The sequence below is a fragment of the Rhinolophus sinicus genome, chromosome 4 (assembly GCF_057876585.1).
Source record: "Rhinolophus sinicus isolate RSI-liver-muscle chromosome 4, RSI-T2T, whole genome shotgun sequence".
NCBI lineage: Eukaryota > Metazoa > Chordata > Mammalia > Chiroptera > Rhinolophidae > Rhinolophus > Rhinolophus sinicus.
The window spans coordinates 53,959,811-53,979,327 of record NC_142504.1 but is presented as its reverse complement, the minus strand read 5'-3'; the positions used below and the strand labels follow the sequence as shown (position 1 = coordinate 53,979,327).

The 19,517-nt window shown below is 37.1% G+C and overlaps 1 protein-coding gene and 1 pseudogene across 25 annotated transcripts in view; both read right to left on the bottom strand.

The window, feature by feature from the left end:
- Nucleotides 1–19,517, bottom strand: part of SUGCT (succinyl-CoA:glutarate-CoA transferase) — a 743,714-nt gene that overhangs the window by 539,500 nt on the left and 184,697 nt on the right. The gene's annotated exons all lie outside the window — the stretch shown is intronic.
- LOC109433743 (cytochrome c oxidase subunit 6C pseudogene) lies at nt 15,855–16,094 on the bottom strand (annotated as a pseudogene).

Sequence of the window (19,517 nt, the reverse complement as noted above, 5' to 3'; positions counted from 1 at the left end):
TCCTTGCAAGTAATGATCTATCAAGGGATGACGTAAACTAAGCCAAGCTCACTTCCACCTTAAAATAGATCTCCACTTTTTTAATCACATGTACAAATGTATAAACAGTAAACATACAAGCAGTAAAATTCTATTCCTAAAAACATATTTCTGAGTGTCACTAGATTATGCAAGATTCTGAAAAACGTCCTCAGTCTATCAGAAAAGCAATATGCCCATAAAACTCTTAAAACAGACAGGCTATACAAGGACATATGGAAACAAATATACTAAAGGGTAGTGCTTCTATTTTCAAATACCTTAGACAGTTTTTGAAAAATAGAAACAGCATTATTAAGTAAGAATCCGTGTCTTAATTACCACACTCAAGAAATTTCTAGAGTTAAACCAACAAGCATCCCTCCCTTGATGGTAAGAACTATGTTTACTCCACTTCTATGTAATCAGCAGTACTTGGCATGATGTATAGGATGAGTAAGTGAAATCAATCAACTACTTGTAGTGAAAAATAAATAAATAAATAAATTTAAGCACAAATGATTGATATGAAGAAAGACCACTCATCCTTCGGTTAATTAACCAAAACTAACATTTTTCCAAATGTTATATAGTTATTTGGTTTGATGGGATTTGTGTGTGTATGTGTTTGTGATTTTTTTGTTAATTAGAATTCTTGGTACAGTGGGAGAAATATTGCAGGTTGGGGAACAGGGAAAGATGGTATGAATTCACCAATATATTACTTATTAATGTATTAAGTTTCATTACATTCATACTAGCACTACGCCACTGAGTCTAGGGTGTCTCCTGAGACATCATCACACTGATTTGAAAATTACTGAATTTTACAATTTTTTTCTGAAGTCAACAAATTTAGATTAGGGTTTTTTGTTTTTTTGTTTTGGCACAAAAGCTAAAATGGTAATGCTTTGTAGACAGTTTTTAAAAGAACTGAAGTTTTAAAGAACATAAAACTGTGAAGATTTCATAATCATATTTTAATATTTTACCCATGTGAACAAAAGAGCAAAGTATTATAAGACCTGGCCAAAAAAATAAAATCTCAATAATACAACTGCCTTATAATATTCCTGCATATGTGAGCTAAATATACAATTTACACACACTCATATTATTAAAAGTTTCTTATTATTACTACTATTAATACTACTACTATTTGTTACTTATATATTATTATATATTATAGCTAGCAACATTCAAGGTCATATAGACTTGTAGCACAATATTATTGTAAGACTCAAATGACTCAATGAATCTAAAGAGTGAAAACAAAACAGATTCTATCTCTCATTGTTCTCAACACAGCCTACTCTACTCCACCTATTGAGAATAGGTATTAATACATCTTACATGTAGATGGTATTGTTTCAGTAGCACAAACTAGGTATGATCACAGTAAGCATCTGGCCTTACTAATTACAACCAGAAAGAAAGGGCTACATGCTCATTGTTTTAAAAACCAAATATCTCATTTGATGGACATTACCTATTTATTTTGAAGTAAATAATTCTGTATCATTTCAGGAAAAGGCAGTAAAAAAAAAATAAGGCAACAATTGATACTACAAATTTTCATAAGTGCCATCCAGAGACAAGAGACAAGATTTTTGATATCAACCTTCAGCTCCTTTCATGGCTATTAAGAAGCATTGTGGACATGGGAAAAAGTGAATCCAGAAAATTCTTACTGATAACCCCCAGGTAGGAAGGAAGTAGAATCTCTGGGATGAGATCAACCCAAAGAAAAGGCAAATAATGCCACTCAAAAGCTGAGCATCTTGACATTTCTGAGGTAAACCATAAACAGAGCAAGCAGTGATTCAAAGAACTTGCCATGTGGCTATGCCCTTGTTAGGAGGCAGGCTACACACTCTTTATCACCTCAAAAAAATAAACAGGGTTAACGGGATCACATATATGGTGATGGAAGGAGAACTGACTGGGTGGTGAGCACACGATGTGATATTTAGATGATGTAATACAGAATTGTATACCTGAAACATACGTAACTTTACTGACCATTGTTACCCCAATAAAATTTAATTAAAAATAAATCAATAAATAATCAAATAAATAATAACAGGGATTTACCAAAATGGAAGGAAAAAATAAAGCTAAACTTAAAGAGAAGTTGTGAGGCAAAGACATCTGTTAGTAACACTTTGCCCAAAAGCCACATGTTGGGGTGACATCAGCAAAAATGGCAGAGTAAGGACGCCAAAAATCATCTCCTACATAAAACAATAAGAACATTGGCAAAAAATAGTCAATAACTATTTCAGAACTCTGGAAATTAATCAAAGGCTTGCAGCAATCCAGAGACCATTTATTTCAGAAAAAAAGAAAAGAAGAAAACCTGAATTACAGTAAAAACAGTGAACTTTATAACATTTTAACTTGATCTGTTCCCATCCCCTTATCCTCAACTCCACAGTAGCTTTGAAAAACAACAGTATGCAATCACACTGTAAACCAGCAGTCTAGCAGCTACTAGTGGATACAGAATGGGGTTGATAATCTTTCATAGCTCCAATAACAAAGAATTGTCATTATATGACCAATCTAGAAGACCCTTTAAGAGGAGCACCTGGGACTGCAGCTGCCCTTGTCTCACTCAGCCACAATCTCCACTGGTTTTCACAGCCAGAAGTTATAGGAACTTTTCTTCCCAGCTCTGGAACCCTGGGCTGGGGAGCCTAGTGTGGGGCTGGGACACATCACTCCTCAGGGTAGGAGGAACCTCCACAGTAGAGATAGCCCTCCTAATTTTTGATGGTCATACATGGTTGTGAGACCAGCCAGTTTCGCATCTCTGCCCCTCTTCTGTATGTCTGTAATTGTAGGGCTTCGGTTCAGCTAGACTTGAGGTGATTCTCAATGATGGTTGACCTGCATTTCAGTTGTAATTCTGACGTGATCATGAGAGGAGGTAAGCACAGAGTTTACCTAGTCTGCCATCTTGACTGGAAAATCCCCTTTCCAATTTTTATTATAAACCTTTATTTATATATCTGTATTCCCCCTCCTTCTGCTATCCTTCTATCCACACAAACCAAACAATATACAAACTCTAAAATAGTTGTATTCTACTTTTTTATTTTTATTATATCCTATACCTTTTTATTCCTAGATGTTAGCAAAATAATCCTCTCTTTCACATGCACACACATGCACAGACTACAAACGTGAATGTGTTTTAGGGGTCATGATACATTTTATTAGGCATCATACAGTACACAGGACACTATACAATCTGCTGAAAATATAAGGCAATAGTCAGCTATAAATTTTACAATACTGTTTTCTTTCAAAATATAATTTGAGAAGTTCCTTGGATTTTTTATGATAGTTCACTAAGAACAAGATTTAATGAGAATATTCCAAAAGTAAAGCTTAGGCTAAAAGTAATGGGTAGTGAATTCAGGGTTACTATTTACTCTTAAAAGAAAAGCAAGATGATAAGGGTGTAAGAAAAACTAAGAAAACAAATTGAGAATAAACTTTTCATATCAAATAGACAACTACAAACAATGAAGAATAGGATGGAGTTCCAGCACCTCATAAGGTGAAGTAAGCACAAGCCAACTTTCTTTCCCAATGACTACAACTATAAACCTGGACAGGATGCGTGGTGCAGCTACTTGACTCAGAAAAGTAAGTAACAGCAGGTAAATCAGGAAGGAACACCAAAATGTAAAGTGTAATCAAACTGTTAGTGAGATTGCCATTTTGTTTTCTTCCAATGCCACTGGTCTGTACTCAGGACAGCCAAAACCTAAAAGTGAGCACTGTGGTGCAGACAGAGAGAGAGGTAGGAGTGAACCTTCCTTTCTTGCTCAAAGAGCAGAAAAGGAAACTCCTAAAGTTCAAAACCTATGGGGAAAATTTCCATGCGTTTGTTTTCTCTCATGTTGTTGTTGTTGTTGTTGTTGTTGTTGTTATTCTCTCATGCCTTAGTCCAGAGGCAATACTGCCCAAGAGGGGTCGGAGGGGTAGAGTGGTGGCATTGAAAGTGGCCAGTAACATAAAAGTCAGAACTATAAGGAAAGAGAGACTTTATCTCTGATTGGTGCAGCTGCAATGGTGTGGCACCAACCCCTTGTTTTTATTTCCTCTCTCTTGGTTGGACGACCCACCAGTTCCTGGTCTGAAGATCATAAAAAAGAGCCCAGGAAAACAGAAAGAACTGAAGAGGCAGTAGAAAAGAAAAAGGTCTGGAAACTGACCCCATAAAATTGTTTATGAACTCAGGGCTCACCCCCTATCTTTACATGTGTGGATCTGACCTTCATTAGTAGAGACTTTGAAAATTAAACTAACAGAGACCTCAGCCCTGGTCCCAGATTGACCACTGAGTGGTGTGCATGTAGGACAGATTCAAATGGCACTGCAAAAACTTTCAAAATATATTGCCATTAGAACCAGAGTCAACAGAAGGCAGTTTGAACTTACAGCCTAAACCTAACTGGGTCAAATGTCTGCTAAAAGAAAACATCAGCATTCTCCATGGTATTTAAATAACCATGGGTTCCATAACATTACATTCAAAATATCCAGGATAAAATTAAAAATTACTCAGCATATGAAGAGTCACAAAAAACCTCAACTTACAAAGGAAGACATTCAACAGACACAGATGAAATAGCACATGTTAAAATTATCTTACAAAGTCTTCAAAGCAGTTGTTATAAAAATTTTCAAATAACAATAACAAATACTCTTGAAACAAATATTAAAATTATAGTATCAGATATACAATCAAGTGGGAATTTGATAAATGAAAATTATATATGTATCAAATGGAAATTAGAGAACTGAAAAATACAATAACCAAAATTTTTAAATTCACTAAATGGACTCAATAGCAGACTATAAATGACAGAGGAAAGAGTAAGTGACCCGAATACAGATCAACAGAAACCATCCAATCTTTAAAAAAAAAGGGGGGGGAAGATTTTTAAAATGAACAGTAATAATAACAATAGGTTTAACATTCATATCATAAGAATAACAGAAAGAAAGGATGGGAATAGGTTCAGTGCTGAGAAAATTCTTTTATAATAACTGAAAACATCCCAGGTGAAAGACATAAACACAGATTGAACAAGCTGAATGAATCCCACATATGAAAAAGCTAAGGAAATCCACACCAGGTACAGAGTCAAACAGTTGAAAATTAAAGACAAAGAAAAAATATCTTGAAAGTTGCCAAAGAAAAATGATGCATTACCTCTAAGGGGGCAATAATTCAAATGACTATGGATTTCTTATCAAAAACCACAGCAGCCAGAAGGAATTAGCACAACATTTTTAAAATTCTGACAGAAAAAAAAAAAAAATACTATAACTCAGAATCTACATCCAGTGAAAACACACTTCAGCAATGAAGATGAAATAATGACATTCTCAGATGAATGGAAACTAAGAAAATCTGTATCCAGAAGACTTGCTCTAAAAGAATTGCTAAAGGAAGTTTTTAAGACAGAAGGAAAATAATAGAATGACACTTCAAAAATAGAGTAGTATCAAACTGTTAAAGAAAGAGTAATTATATATTTATGTGTTGACATGAAAAGATACCCAAGATATATTAAACGAAAATAACAAATAGCCAAACCATATTAATTTTATAATCTGTCAATGGTTTAAATAACAAGTAGATAACTACTAGTTAACTTGCTAGAGAAAGATAAATGGAGCAATGATAGAGAGATACATATATAAAATTTCTCAAAAGATATAAGAACATATTAATAGTAATTAACTAAAACTGGAATTAGAGGAAAGGAAAAGTTTTACTTTCCCTTTACAGCCTTCTCTGTGATTTAAACTTTCTACTTTCAAATGTGTTGATTACATAATTTTTAAAAGAATTAAGCAATGTCCTATTTTAACTGTATAAAACTATATAATCTATATCTATATATCTAATCTATATCTATATGGCATCCCCTGCTGTTATTACACATTGAATTTCAGTTATAATACACATTAGAAAAACATCTTCACATCTTCCAGCTGACATAGGAATCTATGGTACGCTCTCTCATCAATACTCATGGTATCTTTTTCTTCAGTTGTATCCTAGCTATTTATTCATTGATTCACAAATACTTATTTGAACATCCATTCTGTCGATGAACTAGATTCTGAATTCATAGTCTCTGCTCTCACAGAATTGACATTCCCTGAGAGTACTATGGGATACATTACTATGAGGGTACACAGCTACAGACACATAACTAGACAAAATAATTATAAATTGATGAAAGTTGTGGTAAAAATTAACAAAAGATTAAATAACAAAGGTAGCAGTATAACTTACTTTTTAGATAGCGCGGTCAGAAACAAACTTTCAAAGGAGGGATATTTATGCTGACAGGTAAAGCATAAGAATAAGAACTAATCAGCTCCATTAAGAGTGGAGGAAGAACATAACATACAGGAAATAAAACATGTGCAAAGGCACTGAGGTGGAAAAGAAGCCTGTGATTTCAAAATCCAGATACAGATACGGATATGGATTCAGACACAGATGGGTACTGTATTTTGCTGTGTATAAGGCACTCCTGTGTATAACGCACACCCATGGTTTTGGCCCAAACTGTCAGGGAAAAAACAATTTTTGTTTTAACTTTTTCTTTAATTTAAACTTATTGGGGTGACAATGAATAGTAAAAATACATAGATTTCAAGTGTACAATTCTGTAATACATCATCTACATATCACATTGTGTGTTCAGACCCCATTTTAATTTTTTAATTCAAATTTTTATTTGTTTGTATTTAGGTACTTGTTTTTTTGTATTATAAAGGAATTTTAGCATTTATTTTTTAATATATTATGATACAAGAAATTTTATGTAACAAATAATTACAAAACATAAGAACAGATACAAGGTACAAGAAATTTTATGTACCAGTAACAAATTTACGATATTTACGCATCATAGGAGGCCAAGAACTCTTCACCGTTGCAAGTTCATCCTAAATTCAACAAAACCGATAATCGTATTCCAGGGTATTATTTTGCATATGGATATCATTTTTATATTTCTAAAGTGTTTTTAACTCATAAGCATAAATAAAAGAATTAAAAACATTTATATAGATACAGAATTAGTACTACCCATGTACAATCTCATCCTATTTTTCCTTCACAAATTTGGGCAAAAAAGTGCGCATTACACACAGCAAAATATGGTAATTTCTCCTCCAAAAACTCAAAGTCCATTGGAAGAAAAGAAAGAACTCCTACTCCAAAAGTGGCTAGTCAGAGGGACTTGCCTTAATTAGGTATCCCAAGAAACAAACTTATACATACCCAAACAAAAATGATTGCACCTTTCCACTCTCTCCCTGACTCTTAAAAATTTTTTATTGAAAAAACACCATGCTTCCATTGTCCCATAAAAGTGTACTACAGTAGTTCCCCCTTATCTGCAGTTTCAATTTCCATAGTTTCAGTTACACTGATCAACCATGGTCTCAAAATATTAAATGGAAAATTCCAAAAAATAAACAATTCATAAGTTTCAAATTGGGTGCCATTCTGAGGTATGTGATGAAATCTCGCACCATCCTGCTCTGTCCTGCCAGGAACATGGATCATCCCTTTGTCTAGAGTATCTATGCTATCTCCCTACTCTCTGCACACATTAGTCACTTAGCAGCCATCCCGGTTGTCAGATGTCATGGCACCACACTGCTTAAATTCAAGTAACACTTATTGTACTTAATGCCACATTCACATAACTTTTATTACATACAGAATATTGTTCTAATTGTTCTGTTTTGTTATTATTGTTATTGACCTCTTACTGTGCCTAATTTATAAATTAAACTTTATCATGGGTATGGATGTAAAGACAAAAACACAGTATATGAGGTGTGATCATAAACTACGGTGGATGTTTAAATTTTAAAAAGAATGTACTACAGTAAAAGACACATTGTCATTAATTCCCCTCAAAATACACCCCCTCACTTCGAACACACTTATCCCATCGTTCTTGCCACTTTCTGAAGCAGTTCTGGGAGTCCTCTTTCATGAGTGTCTTTAGTTGTGCTGTCATGGCTGCCTCGATGTCCTGAATCTATTCAAATGTTAACCTTTCATTGTCATTTTGACTTTGGGGAAGAGCCAGAAGTCATATCGTGTCAGATTCAGTGAATAAGGTGGATGAGGACACACCGTAATGTTTTTATTGGACAGAAATTGCCATACCAGAAGCAATGTGTGACACGGATCATATAGAGGGTTCAATACTATCTGTGGTTTCAGGCATTTACTAGGTGTCTTGCAATGTCTCTACCACCACCCCCAGATACAGGGGGACTACTACACAAACATCATCCAGTGTTCACAGCAAAACTCCAGACCTTTCCTCATTTACCCACAACTACACCATAATTCCTTCTCCAAACTCAGAAGACTGAGGTTTGTGACCCTGTGTGCACCAGTACTCTCACAGAAATTGGACCTACCTCAATTAAGTTTGAAATTCCAGGCCCTCCCGTCTAAGTACTCAGCCCCATAAATCACACTTTTTAATCCTACTCCCTTGGATGTGGCCAACCCATCCAATCCAGATTCTATGGGAGAGGTAGGGGAACTGGGGATGAAGGTGGATGGATGGCATCTACAATTTGGTCCCTAACAACTCTCCACCATTGCACCCTTGATGAAAACAACCTATGCTCAGGCCAGATGACATTGCTCTTTACACTCCCCTCACATCTTCTTCCATGTCTTGCACATATGCTTCATTCAGTTCTGGATTGCATGTTAAAGGAACAGCAGAGTCCCAACAGACCAGTGAGTGCAATCAGATGAAAATAATATAGTGGGGAATGATAAAACTAGAAAATGAGTTTTCTCCCTAAGCCATTCAAATTCAGACTTTATAAAAAAAAAACACCAGGCTAATCACACCAAACTCATCTGCAGGCTAAATTCAGTCCAGAAGCCACTCATCCAGTTTCTGACATCCCAACTCCATACATACAGATGTTACCTTTCCTTTAAGGCCTTCAGGCACTACTTCTCTCACAAAGTTTGTGCTGCTCCCCTTAATTTGAATCAATATTTTGCCTCTATCTCAACTTGATAGAAAGAAAAGGGAAAGAATATGCAGCCAGAAGACATGGGCTAAATCTACTTGCTAACCTACGACTAAGGCAATTGATATCTCTGAACCTCAATTTCCTCATTTGTAAAATGAAGATAACATCTACTTCACAAGGTTTGTTTGAAGGTTAATACAGAAAATACATGCGAAAAGCACCAGATAAATGTTAATTCAAACTGTACTTGCAGATTCTCCTCACCTCCATTCCAGAAACAGCTCTTGCTCCACAGCCAGATTAATATTCCTTGTTCCTCGATCCTCCATGAGCACGTGCCCAGCTACATACCCGACACACTGTATTAACATGCTGCCATCCGCGTCTATACAATAGTATCCTGCACTGCCAAGTATGTGCCATGCAACTCAGTTACTTCACTAAGAACTTCAAGTCTTACTTCACAGCAAAAAATTAAAAAACAAAAATAATTAACCAAAACATTGTGGTATATGACCAGATGCAGAAGGGGTCCTAGGTATATGCCAATAAATTACATACATAAAAAGAAAAAATTAATATACCATGTTTCCCCAAAAATAAAACCTAGCCAGACCATCAGCTCTAATGAGTCTTTTGGAGCAAAAATTAACATAAGACCCAATATATACGATACGATATGATATGGTATGATATGATATATGATATAAGACTCGGTCTTATATTAAAATACGACTGGGTTTTATATTAATTTTTGCTCCAAAAGACGCATTAGAGCTGATGGTCCGGCTACGTCTTATTTTCGGGGAAACATGGTAGCTATTTTGTACCTGCCTGAGTAAACTCTATGATAATGAATTCAACTTGCAAGTACTTTTTAGCTACAGAATATCTGAAACATCATAACAGATTTCTATTACTCCTGTCATTGACTCATTTCTACTAAAACTGAGTTATCTCATCAAAACCCCTAAAGATATTTTCTAAAATTGATTCGCCACCAACAGAATGAGTCATAGATAAATCACCTGTTTATCTCTGCTGTTACTTATAAAAATAAACTTATACTAGAAATTCCAATATCAAGAACAATCAGAAATACACATATATAGACAGAATCCAGTCCGGAGACACTCAGTATCTTCCAATTTGAATTTGAGAACTTCCTTGTATTATATTCCTTCTTCAGAAGTACATACTCTCCCGCTGAAAATTCTCACACATCAAAACCAATATCCTCAAATTATGAGGGAATTATTAACTTAAAAGTCATTTTAAAATCTCATAATGCTCTCCATGGTTAAAATCTATAAAGCTTTAGGGTTACTTTTAGGGTTAATTTACAGATATCAATTTGATATACATCTTATTCTATTACAGTTAAATGAAAAACCACAAAATTAAATACCTATTATTTCTAGAATCATTTAACATGTCCATACAAAGTAAAAGGAGAAAAAAAGTGTAGCTTTCTAACTTTAAAACACCTATCTGGGAATTTATACTGTCACAGTTTTTCTCCTCTAGGTTTCACTGGTAGTAATTTTCACCTATGAATTGTCTGAAATCGTTTAATACTTACTGTTATGATACACAATTAAAGCACGTGATACAATTTTTATACACAGTATTAAGTATTGATTTTAGAGTTCGGTCTTGCAACATAATAATCCTCTGTCTTTATATATTTTTACAACTTTTTTATGAAAACAAATATGGATTTGAGATTATGAATTCTTAGAGGACAGTGTATCTAGGTTACTCACATTGAAACTTTGCAGTTATTTGATTAAGAATAGACCTGCTCCTTACAGTCACTTTTGTTCCTGTGTTTCAGACAAACATTACCTTTTCTTGTAAACAAGCATACTTCATGGAATAATGTTCTCTTAGAAAGCATTCTCTGTGATTTTTACAGGTTTCTCATTCAAAGTTTATATATATCGGCGGTGCCAAAAAAATGTATACACACATTTTAAGAGATGTTAACACTTAGGTCAACGTTGCTCAAGCAGTTCGCCGTAATCAAAAGTGTCTGGACACTGATGGTAACCACTTTGAGCACCTCTTGTAACTGCAGACGTCAAACGTGACTTGTATTCATCTTTTGTTATCGGTATATATGAATACATTTTTTTCTTTCTTAAAATGTGTATACATTTTTGGCACCCTCTGTATATGTACATATACACATACACACACATATGTATATGTATATATTTGTATATGATTTGTCTGAACAATTTTAAAGATTTTTCCATTGATATAAAAAAATTAATTCTATTAAGAATTAAAACATTTGGATGCTATTTTCCAGCTCAGAAAAAAATATATAGCCTTCAGGAATATATATTTACCAGGAAAATCAGAAGAAGCAAAACTATGGAGGATACCCATATACAAAGGGTGAATAACATATAAGAGCTCAAAAGAAAAATGTGCTTAAGAGCAGCCATGACACACTTTAGTTTAAAAATCAGATTAATGCATTTGGTGTGTAAATAAGAAAAAATATAAAAAGAGTTAACCATTCAGTACATTTTAACAGACAGTTTTCTTCATCAACCGCAAACTGCTTTGCGAACATTAATTGTTTAAAAAAGATGCAGGGTCTAAGGTCAGCAATACATTTGTGCAATGGCTACCGTCAGTCTTCAAAATCCCAGATGACTACTAAGAAAGAGAGAGACACCTGACAGATGATGTTACAAAAACTGTCTTCATGTGAACCTGTCAGCTCTTCAACTGTTATTCCATTACTGCACTTATAAGAAAACAGGAAGACCATCGGGGAAAAGAAATAATAATCCAACAACAAATCTTAAAAAAAAAAAAAAAAAAAGACATCAAGCCAGTAAGATCATGTCAAACATACACAAACACAACCCTGGGTCTCATTTGAAAATGCCACCCTCCCTCTGGCCTCTGCTTTTGGTCATGCTATTTTCTTCGTATATCTTACTTTCTTCTTATTCTACATAAATCCATATTTATCCTTCTTGCATTTCAGTGCTAATTTTAAAGTCTACATCAATATGAACAACATAAAGCAGGTTACAAAAGCACGTACAGAGTGATGCCCCTGGGCTCTGCATGACGTGGTGGTGCTGACTGGCTCCTGAGAAATCCCTGAGAGGATAATGAGTCTTCAGGGGAGATGTATAGGATTCCGAGCTTTAACTGCTTCTCCCTGCACACAAATCCTTCTAACTGTCCAATCTGGAGAATCAGGAGTGATTTTCCCCCATGAGGGATCATTGCTGAGCCCCTCTACATGAAGTGGGTTGCTTTATATGTAGCTGGGGCCGCAGGAAGAACCATACCTAGGGATCCTCACTTTCAGGTTCTTTTCACTATGCTTAGGATGGGTGTGAAGGGTTGAGAGAGAGAGAGAGAGAGAGAGAGAGAGAGAGAGAAAGTGTGGCAGAGAGAAAGGTGGGGATACACCTAACTGTGTTAACTATAGTTTTCTCAATTTTAGGATATGGTGAGATGATTTTCGCTTTTTTCTCTTTTGACCACTGGACTGTGTTGTCTAAAAACCCTAGCATGGCAGGTGAGTCCCCTTGCTATCTGGGCCTGCCTCCCTTCTAGGTCCCCTTCTCCCATACCCCCCTCTCTGTTGCAGAGTCCCTAGGCTAGAGCCATACCAAGGGAACTCATCTGCCCTGCTAAGGTTTTGAGACCACACTGCCTATGGGTTACGGGCATGAACCTTGGTGTCAAACTGTCCTGAGTTTTAGTTCCAGGTACACCACTCACTGGACCTTGAGGAAATTATTTAACTTCCCTAAGCTTTGGTTTCCACTTTTGTAAAACAGGCATAATAGCAGTGTGTGTATAAGAACTGAGTCACTGTTCACTCAATTCTAGTTATTTGCAGTAGTTTTTTTCTATGAACTCACAGTGAGCACTGAATTAGTCCAAACACAGGGCTAGGTTCCGGGAGCCTCTGGCCTGACACGTCCATGGACGCACTAATACATAGCCTTGTTTTTTGTGTGTCTGTTTAAGGACACCCTGCTTAATACATGTTGTTGATTCATGAATGTTGAACTCACAGCCAACAGCACTATAACTCATATATGAATGAAGCTTACCTAACATATATATTTTCTTCGTAAGGTACATTACAGCCTCCTTACACTGTAGAAACACTGGACAGCATTCCAGCACCACAATTTGGGTCCATTTTAAACAGCAAAATCACAAGAAAAACGACCAAAAATGTGAAAACCATGGCATTAAACAGACCACAAAAGGACACCAGTTTACAGTATGAGAGCTGAAACCAGCAAGCAGAGCACTGCTTTGTTCACCCTGAGCTGGGAACGTGCATTACAGGTGACACTGCTGCAAATGGCATGAAAGGCAAATTCACAGTCCACACAGGATGAGGATCAACTGTATAGAAACACTAAGAAATATTCAGTAAGTACTGGCCAGCAGGAACCACCAAAGAAGCCTTCTGAGCTGGATGGTGACACTCGGATTTTCTTAGAGGAGGCAGTAGGGCAAGGAGATAATGGAGGCTGAGAGAAGAGCTGAGGGGACAGACTTCAGAGATTAGGAGGTAGAATCAGTAGCATGGAATGACAGGGGAAGTGCTGCATGAACCATGTATCCTCGGCTGAATTTCCATCACCTGCCTAGTATCACCCTCCAGTCCCCACCAGGACCACAGCTGGCCGCCAACATCCCCTCATCTAGCCATTGCTCTGAAAGGATGCTTAATGTCACCAGTTTCCCTCTCCCTTTCCACAACCTGGTCCACTCCCGACATGAATACCCACACAACCCACAGAAGCCGGGTCTATGGCAATTGATCCTTGGGATGGAAATCCTCAGGCCCACCTGACTCCCTGTGGCCTCTATCCAATACTGCTATTTCCTGCCCACGGCACCATGATAACTGGAATCTCTGATATTAAAACCAGATTGGATTCAACTTTTCTATGCCACTTGAAGAATATAATTGGGGCTAACGCCCACTCCATCCCCCTTCTTGTGACCAAAGCTTCTGCAGTCATTCCCTGAGTGGACCTACCTCATCTCAACTTCCTTCTTTCTCTCAGTGGCCTACTGTAACATTCCATGAGTTGCCATACACAAATGTATATAAAATGGTTAAACAGTTATATACCAAGCTGCTGCAAACGGATATGGGGAGTCAGGATTAGAACAGAATCGATGATAGTGTGAAAGGGGAAGAAATTATAGGGAAATTGTTACAGGTATAACTGGGAATTAGTTTCTTCAGGAAGAAGTCAACTTAGAAGTCGTTTTCTTTCCAGAAAAGCCAGAGAAATATATAACAGTACTGTACTCCCTCCCTATCCTCCACTTCACATCCAAAACAAAGAGGAAAGACAGTTACAAAAAACATTTTGTCGAGTTTTCTAGAGTATTGATCCCCCAACACCACTATGCAATCTAGTGCTGACCTCATTGGATGTGACCTACCTAGAGAACTTACTAGAAATATAAGTCGTCGTCCTTCAGTATAGTCCTCACTGGTCTACGTGGGAATCGAACTGGCAACCCTGTTGTTCAGAGCTCACGCTCTAACCAACTGAACCACCTGGCCGCCCCCTAGACTTAAGTTTTATAATGGGTGATTTGACTCAGGAGGCAAGAGCAGGAAGCATGGGGGTGTGGTCATGAAGAGCTCCTGAGAAGGTGACATCAGACATGAAATCTGAAGGATGAGTAGGAGTTTACTAGGTGAAGAGAAGAGGCGGAGAGTGTTCCAGGAAGATTAAAGTAATTGCAGGAACAAAGCCTTAGAGGCTGAAAGGAAAGTGACTCATCTGAGGAAATGAAAGCAGGCAGTTTACCTGGAGTGCAGTAAAGGAGGAAGAGAATGGTGGGAGATGAGGACAGGCCGGTACCAAGGCCAGATCATGCCAGACATGAAGGCCAAGTGAAGGATTGAGTCTCTAATGCTTGGGAGGCAAGAGTGGAAGCAGGGAAACAAGAATGAGGATTGCAGTGTTGTGAGAGAGACAGAGACCGTGGTCCAAAGTGGGGGCAGCGGTGATGGTAGTAAGTGGACATGAGAGGACAGATTCAACATATATTAAAGATAAATATTTGCTTTAGTTGAATCTTACATTATTAATTTCCATTATATTTATTTTTACTGTTACCTACTATTTATGGCACGTGATGCTGGTTTTCACTGTATAGAAGTAAAATAACTTTTTTTAAATAAGAGGTTGTTTTCGGTGGTGTTGAGTAAGTTGATACTGTGTTTCCCTGAAAATAAGACCTAGCTGGACCATCAGCTCTAATGCGTCTTTTGGAGCAAAAATTAATATAAGAACCTGGTCTTATTTTAATATAATATAAGACTGGGTCTAATATAATATAATATAATACCGGGTATAATATAACATAATGTAATATAATATAAAATAATACTGGGTCTTATATAATATGCTATTAGACAAAATTATATTTTACAAATAAGACGACTAAAAGCAAATTTTTATCCTATCACATAGGATAAAACTGCATTTTTTCTGGAATTAGTAGTGGTAGTTGTACAACCTTGTGAATATACTTAAAACCACTGAATGATACATTTTAAAAGGATGACTTTTTCATCTTATTTATTTATTTATTTTTTACTGTCTACAACATTTGTTTATTTATGAAGAGAAACTATCCCTTAGCCCAAATATCCATGTTTCATAGTTCTGGAACACAGGTCAGTGACAAACTACCTTGGAAGTCAACTCAAAGAAATTCTTTACACTCCAAAATCACTTTGCACTCTGAAAGATACCAGCCTTCCTCATCTCCTCAAAATCTTTCATGGAATCATAATTTCTGTAGAACTCTGCATACGCCTTCTTCCTTGGTTCAGCCACAGCAAACTTATAGAAAGCTGCAACCCCCAGAGAAACAGTGACTGCTCCAAAAATATGAAATTACAGGCGCTTGGCCAGAAGGCCATGCATCTGAGGTTTCGCCAAAGCACTGGAAGACATGGTAGCTATTTTCTCCCTTAATACCAACGTCCTTCCAGATGGAGAAATGGACACCACTTTTAAAAGGATGAGTTTTATCATATATGAATCATATCACAATTTAAAAAAACATTATTGCTTCCAGACTTAAGCTTCCACTTTCAAGTTTCCTCCTATGTTGGACTGAATCATTGTTAAGACTTATAGCTATATAACACTACAACAGAGAAAAATTACACATACATACATACATACTGAGGCCAATGCATATGAATTCCTTTCCCAAGCTCCCTTCTCTAGCATGTAGGTTTATAATGGAATCTTTAACCATAGCAGTCATTTTCATCTTTATACATCCCAGGCAGGATACTTTAGTTGGTAGTGATGGGGACTTTGGAGGATTATGATGGTTGGTTGATTGGTTGGTCGCTTGGTTGGTTGGTTGGTTTTGAACTTCTCAATTATCTGAATCCAGCACATATGATGCAGATATGCCTGCTCCTGAAGAGTGCTGTTTCCTTAAACTCTGTGGCAGTCTATCTGTCTTACCTGACCCTTAATTGCCGTGATTTTCCATATTCTTTACTGGGACCTCTTCCCACTCCAGGCCAGTGCTTCTGAAATCTTGGCCCAGGTCACCCTGGAGCAATTAAGTCAGGACCTCTCGAGACGGGTCTAGGTGATAGAATTTTATTAAAGTCCCCAAGTGATTCCAGTGTGCAGTCAGGAAAGAAAACTGCTGCTCTTCATTCCCTCACTGAATAACCTCATCTGCTCAGTCACTTTCATTATCATCTTTATGGCAGTGACTCACAAATCTGTACTTCTAGTTCTCACTGCCTTCGTCATTCAAAATAAAAGCAACATTAAACCACAAACTAAAATTATACTTTCTAAATTGACACAAAACTTAAAAGCATTTTAAAGTTTAAGTCACTTCTTTATAGATTTTCCTAATGTTCTCTCTTTTTTGAGGGGTAAGGTGCCTATACTTTGTTGGTGTCCCCCAAAAAAATGACTAGACTGCCTCCTGGGAGATCGAACACATGCTAGAATGCCTTTCCTAAACTGCAGACGTTTAGGGGAATCTCCATCCAAAGGTCCCATAATCACTGAAAAATCAATATGACTAGAAAAGAACTCAGCATTTCCTCATTTCTCCCGACAAAACCTGCTCTTCCTCTCAGGTTAGCTATCTCAGTGAATAGCACTAACATCCACCCAGAGGCTGAAGTAAAAACCTTGGGAATCATTATTTAATCCTCCATCTTTCACATCCCCACCCTCAATTAGGACCAACTAAAATCAACTCTAACTCTTTAGTAGATCTCGAATCTGTTCACTTTCTCTCTAGCCCCACAGCCACAATCTCCTCTCTCGTGGCACACTGCAACAGCCTCTGCAGTGGTCTCCCTGCTCACAGCCTTCACTTGTCCTGCACACCTACCAAAATCACATTTCAAACACAAACGTTTTTGTGTGCTTAAAACCTTTCACAGGCTCCTTCCTGCCTTTAGTGAGCGCTTGCATTTCATCAGATGGCTTACCCCATAACACCTTCTCCGGGCACTTTCACTGCTCCCTCTGCTGCCAGTCCGATCCCCTCATCACTACTTCACCAGCTTCAGCAGAGATTTCCTTTCTCTGGGAAATCTCTGGTCTCCCACAGCCAGCATAGGCGCCCCTTCCATTCCTCCCAGTATCCCATGCTCTAACTCTATTACTGCTTCACTCACTGAGTGACGGTCTCCCAACTCTAAGTGAGCACCTTAGGAGCAGGATCCCCATCTTGTCCTTCACTGTCCCCAGTGCTTGCACACAGTGATCAGCATTTGTTGAAATAAACAAAGAATGGATAAATTAATGAATGATTAATAGCCCTTGTATTCCTTCTCGCAAATCTCATTAACGAAATTTGCTTTAACCTCTTTCAAGCAAAGTAAGAAAACAAGAAAAATACTAGTTAACAAAATAGTAGTTAAAAACGTCTTGTACACACATGCACAGCAGACCCATGGGCTATCCTGTGGGTATGAAAAGGCTGTAGTTCATTCACCCAACATTTGTAAGTAGTTACTGTTAACTCTGTCCATAATAAGCTTACATTATGCAGTGTCAACAGTCACCTAGTCATCTTAAACAAAGAAATATTAAAGTACGAAATCTGTCATTGAATATAAATATCTACCGTTACCTTTCTCCAAGCACTGTGCTGAGCAGTTGACACATATTGTCTCATTTAATCTCTACATTCAAACTCTGAAGCAGATCATGTTAGAACTTTCCTCAGAGGAAGAAACCAAGGCTCTGGAAGGGGAAGCACCTTGCCTGTGATGACACAGTTAGGATGTAAAAAAGCCAGAATGCCAACCCTTCTTGAACATAACCAAACAAAAAACTTGGACTGACGCCACGTCACATCCAATCTTGCTCTAGTAAGTGACTATACGACGTTAAGACTGCTGGAGTAAGAAACGCCTCTGAGTTGATCGAAGAGTGCAGCCCCACGCCCAAGGGGATGATTAAAAGCTCACTGAGTACTTCATCTGCATGCAATCTAAATGAGTTTGAAAATGTAGTGGAGAATGTACCTTTGGCTATCAGTCTTATGTCCCAGAGTTACCATATCCTAGAGACACACCGGATTCCTGAAAGCACACATTAATTTGGGAGGGTGGACTTCATTTAAATAGTCCAGTACATTGAATAACTAAACTACACTGAGTTCACCCCCCGGAAGACACTATTAGCTCCTAGTTTTATTTTCATTTTTTCTGCATACCTTTTTCCAAGGAATTTAATTATAAAACATAACCGTAAAGAGTCTTATTGAAAAAGCCCATAGAGTGTATCATTTATCTGCTACAACTTCCCTCACACCTGAATTATCCAAAATAATACGCTCTCCAGTTATTATTACTTAAATGAGTAACCCAGCCTAAAGGATTCCCAGCTACTGAACACTTTTTCGTATTTCTCAGGGCTAGCCACCCTATTTTTAACCTAAATTAAACAATCCATTTTAATCTCATTGTTTTTAGAATCCCATATATTGTATAAGATATATATTAAGTCATTCATTCATTTCATTCATCCCACAGATGTTTATAGGCTTATCATATGCCAGAATTGTCTATCATTTACTTACTCAAAAACTACTTACTGAGCATCTATCTGCTGAATGGGGATCTGACGCTGAATGAGACAGCAGAGGTTTCCTGACTTTTATACCAAGTCTGAAAGCAAGACCTGCTGGCTGTGTTCTTCAGTGTCTCTGAGATCCTACACTCGCTCAGTAGCAAGTGTCAGCAGACAACAGCCCGCAGGCCAAATACAGCCAGCTGACCATTTTTATATGACACACAAACTAAAAATTAACTTTACATACGTAAGTGGTTTTTTAAAAATGAACAGAAAAATATTTCATGATAGACAAAAATTCTATTAAATTCAAAT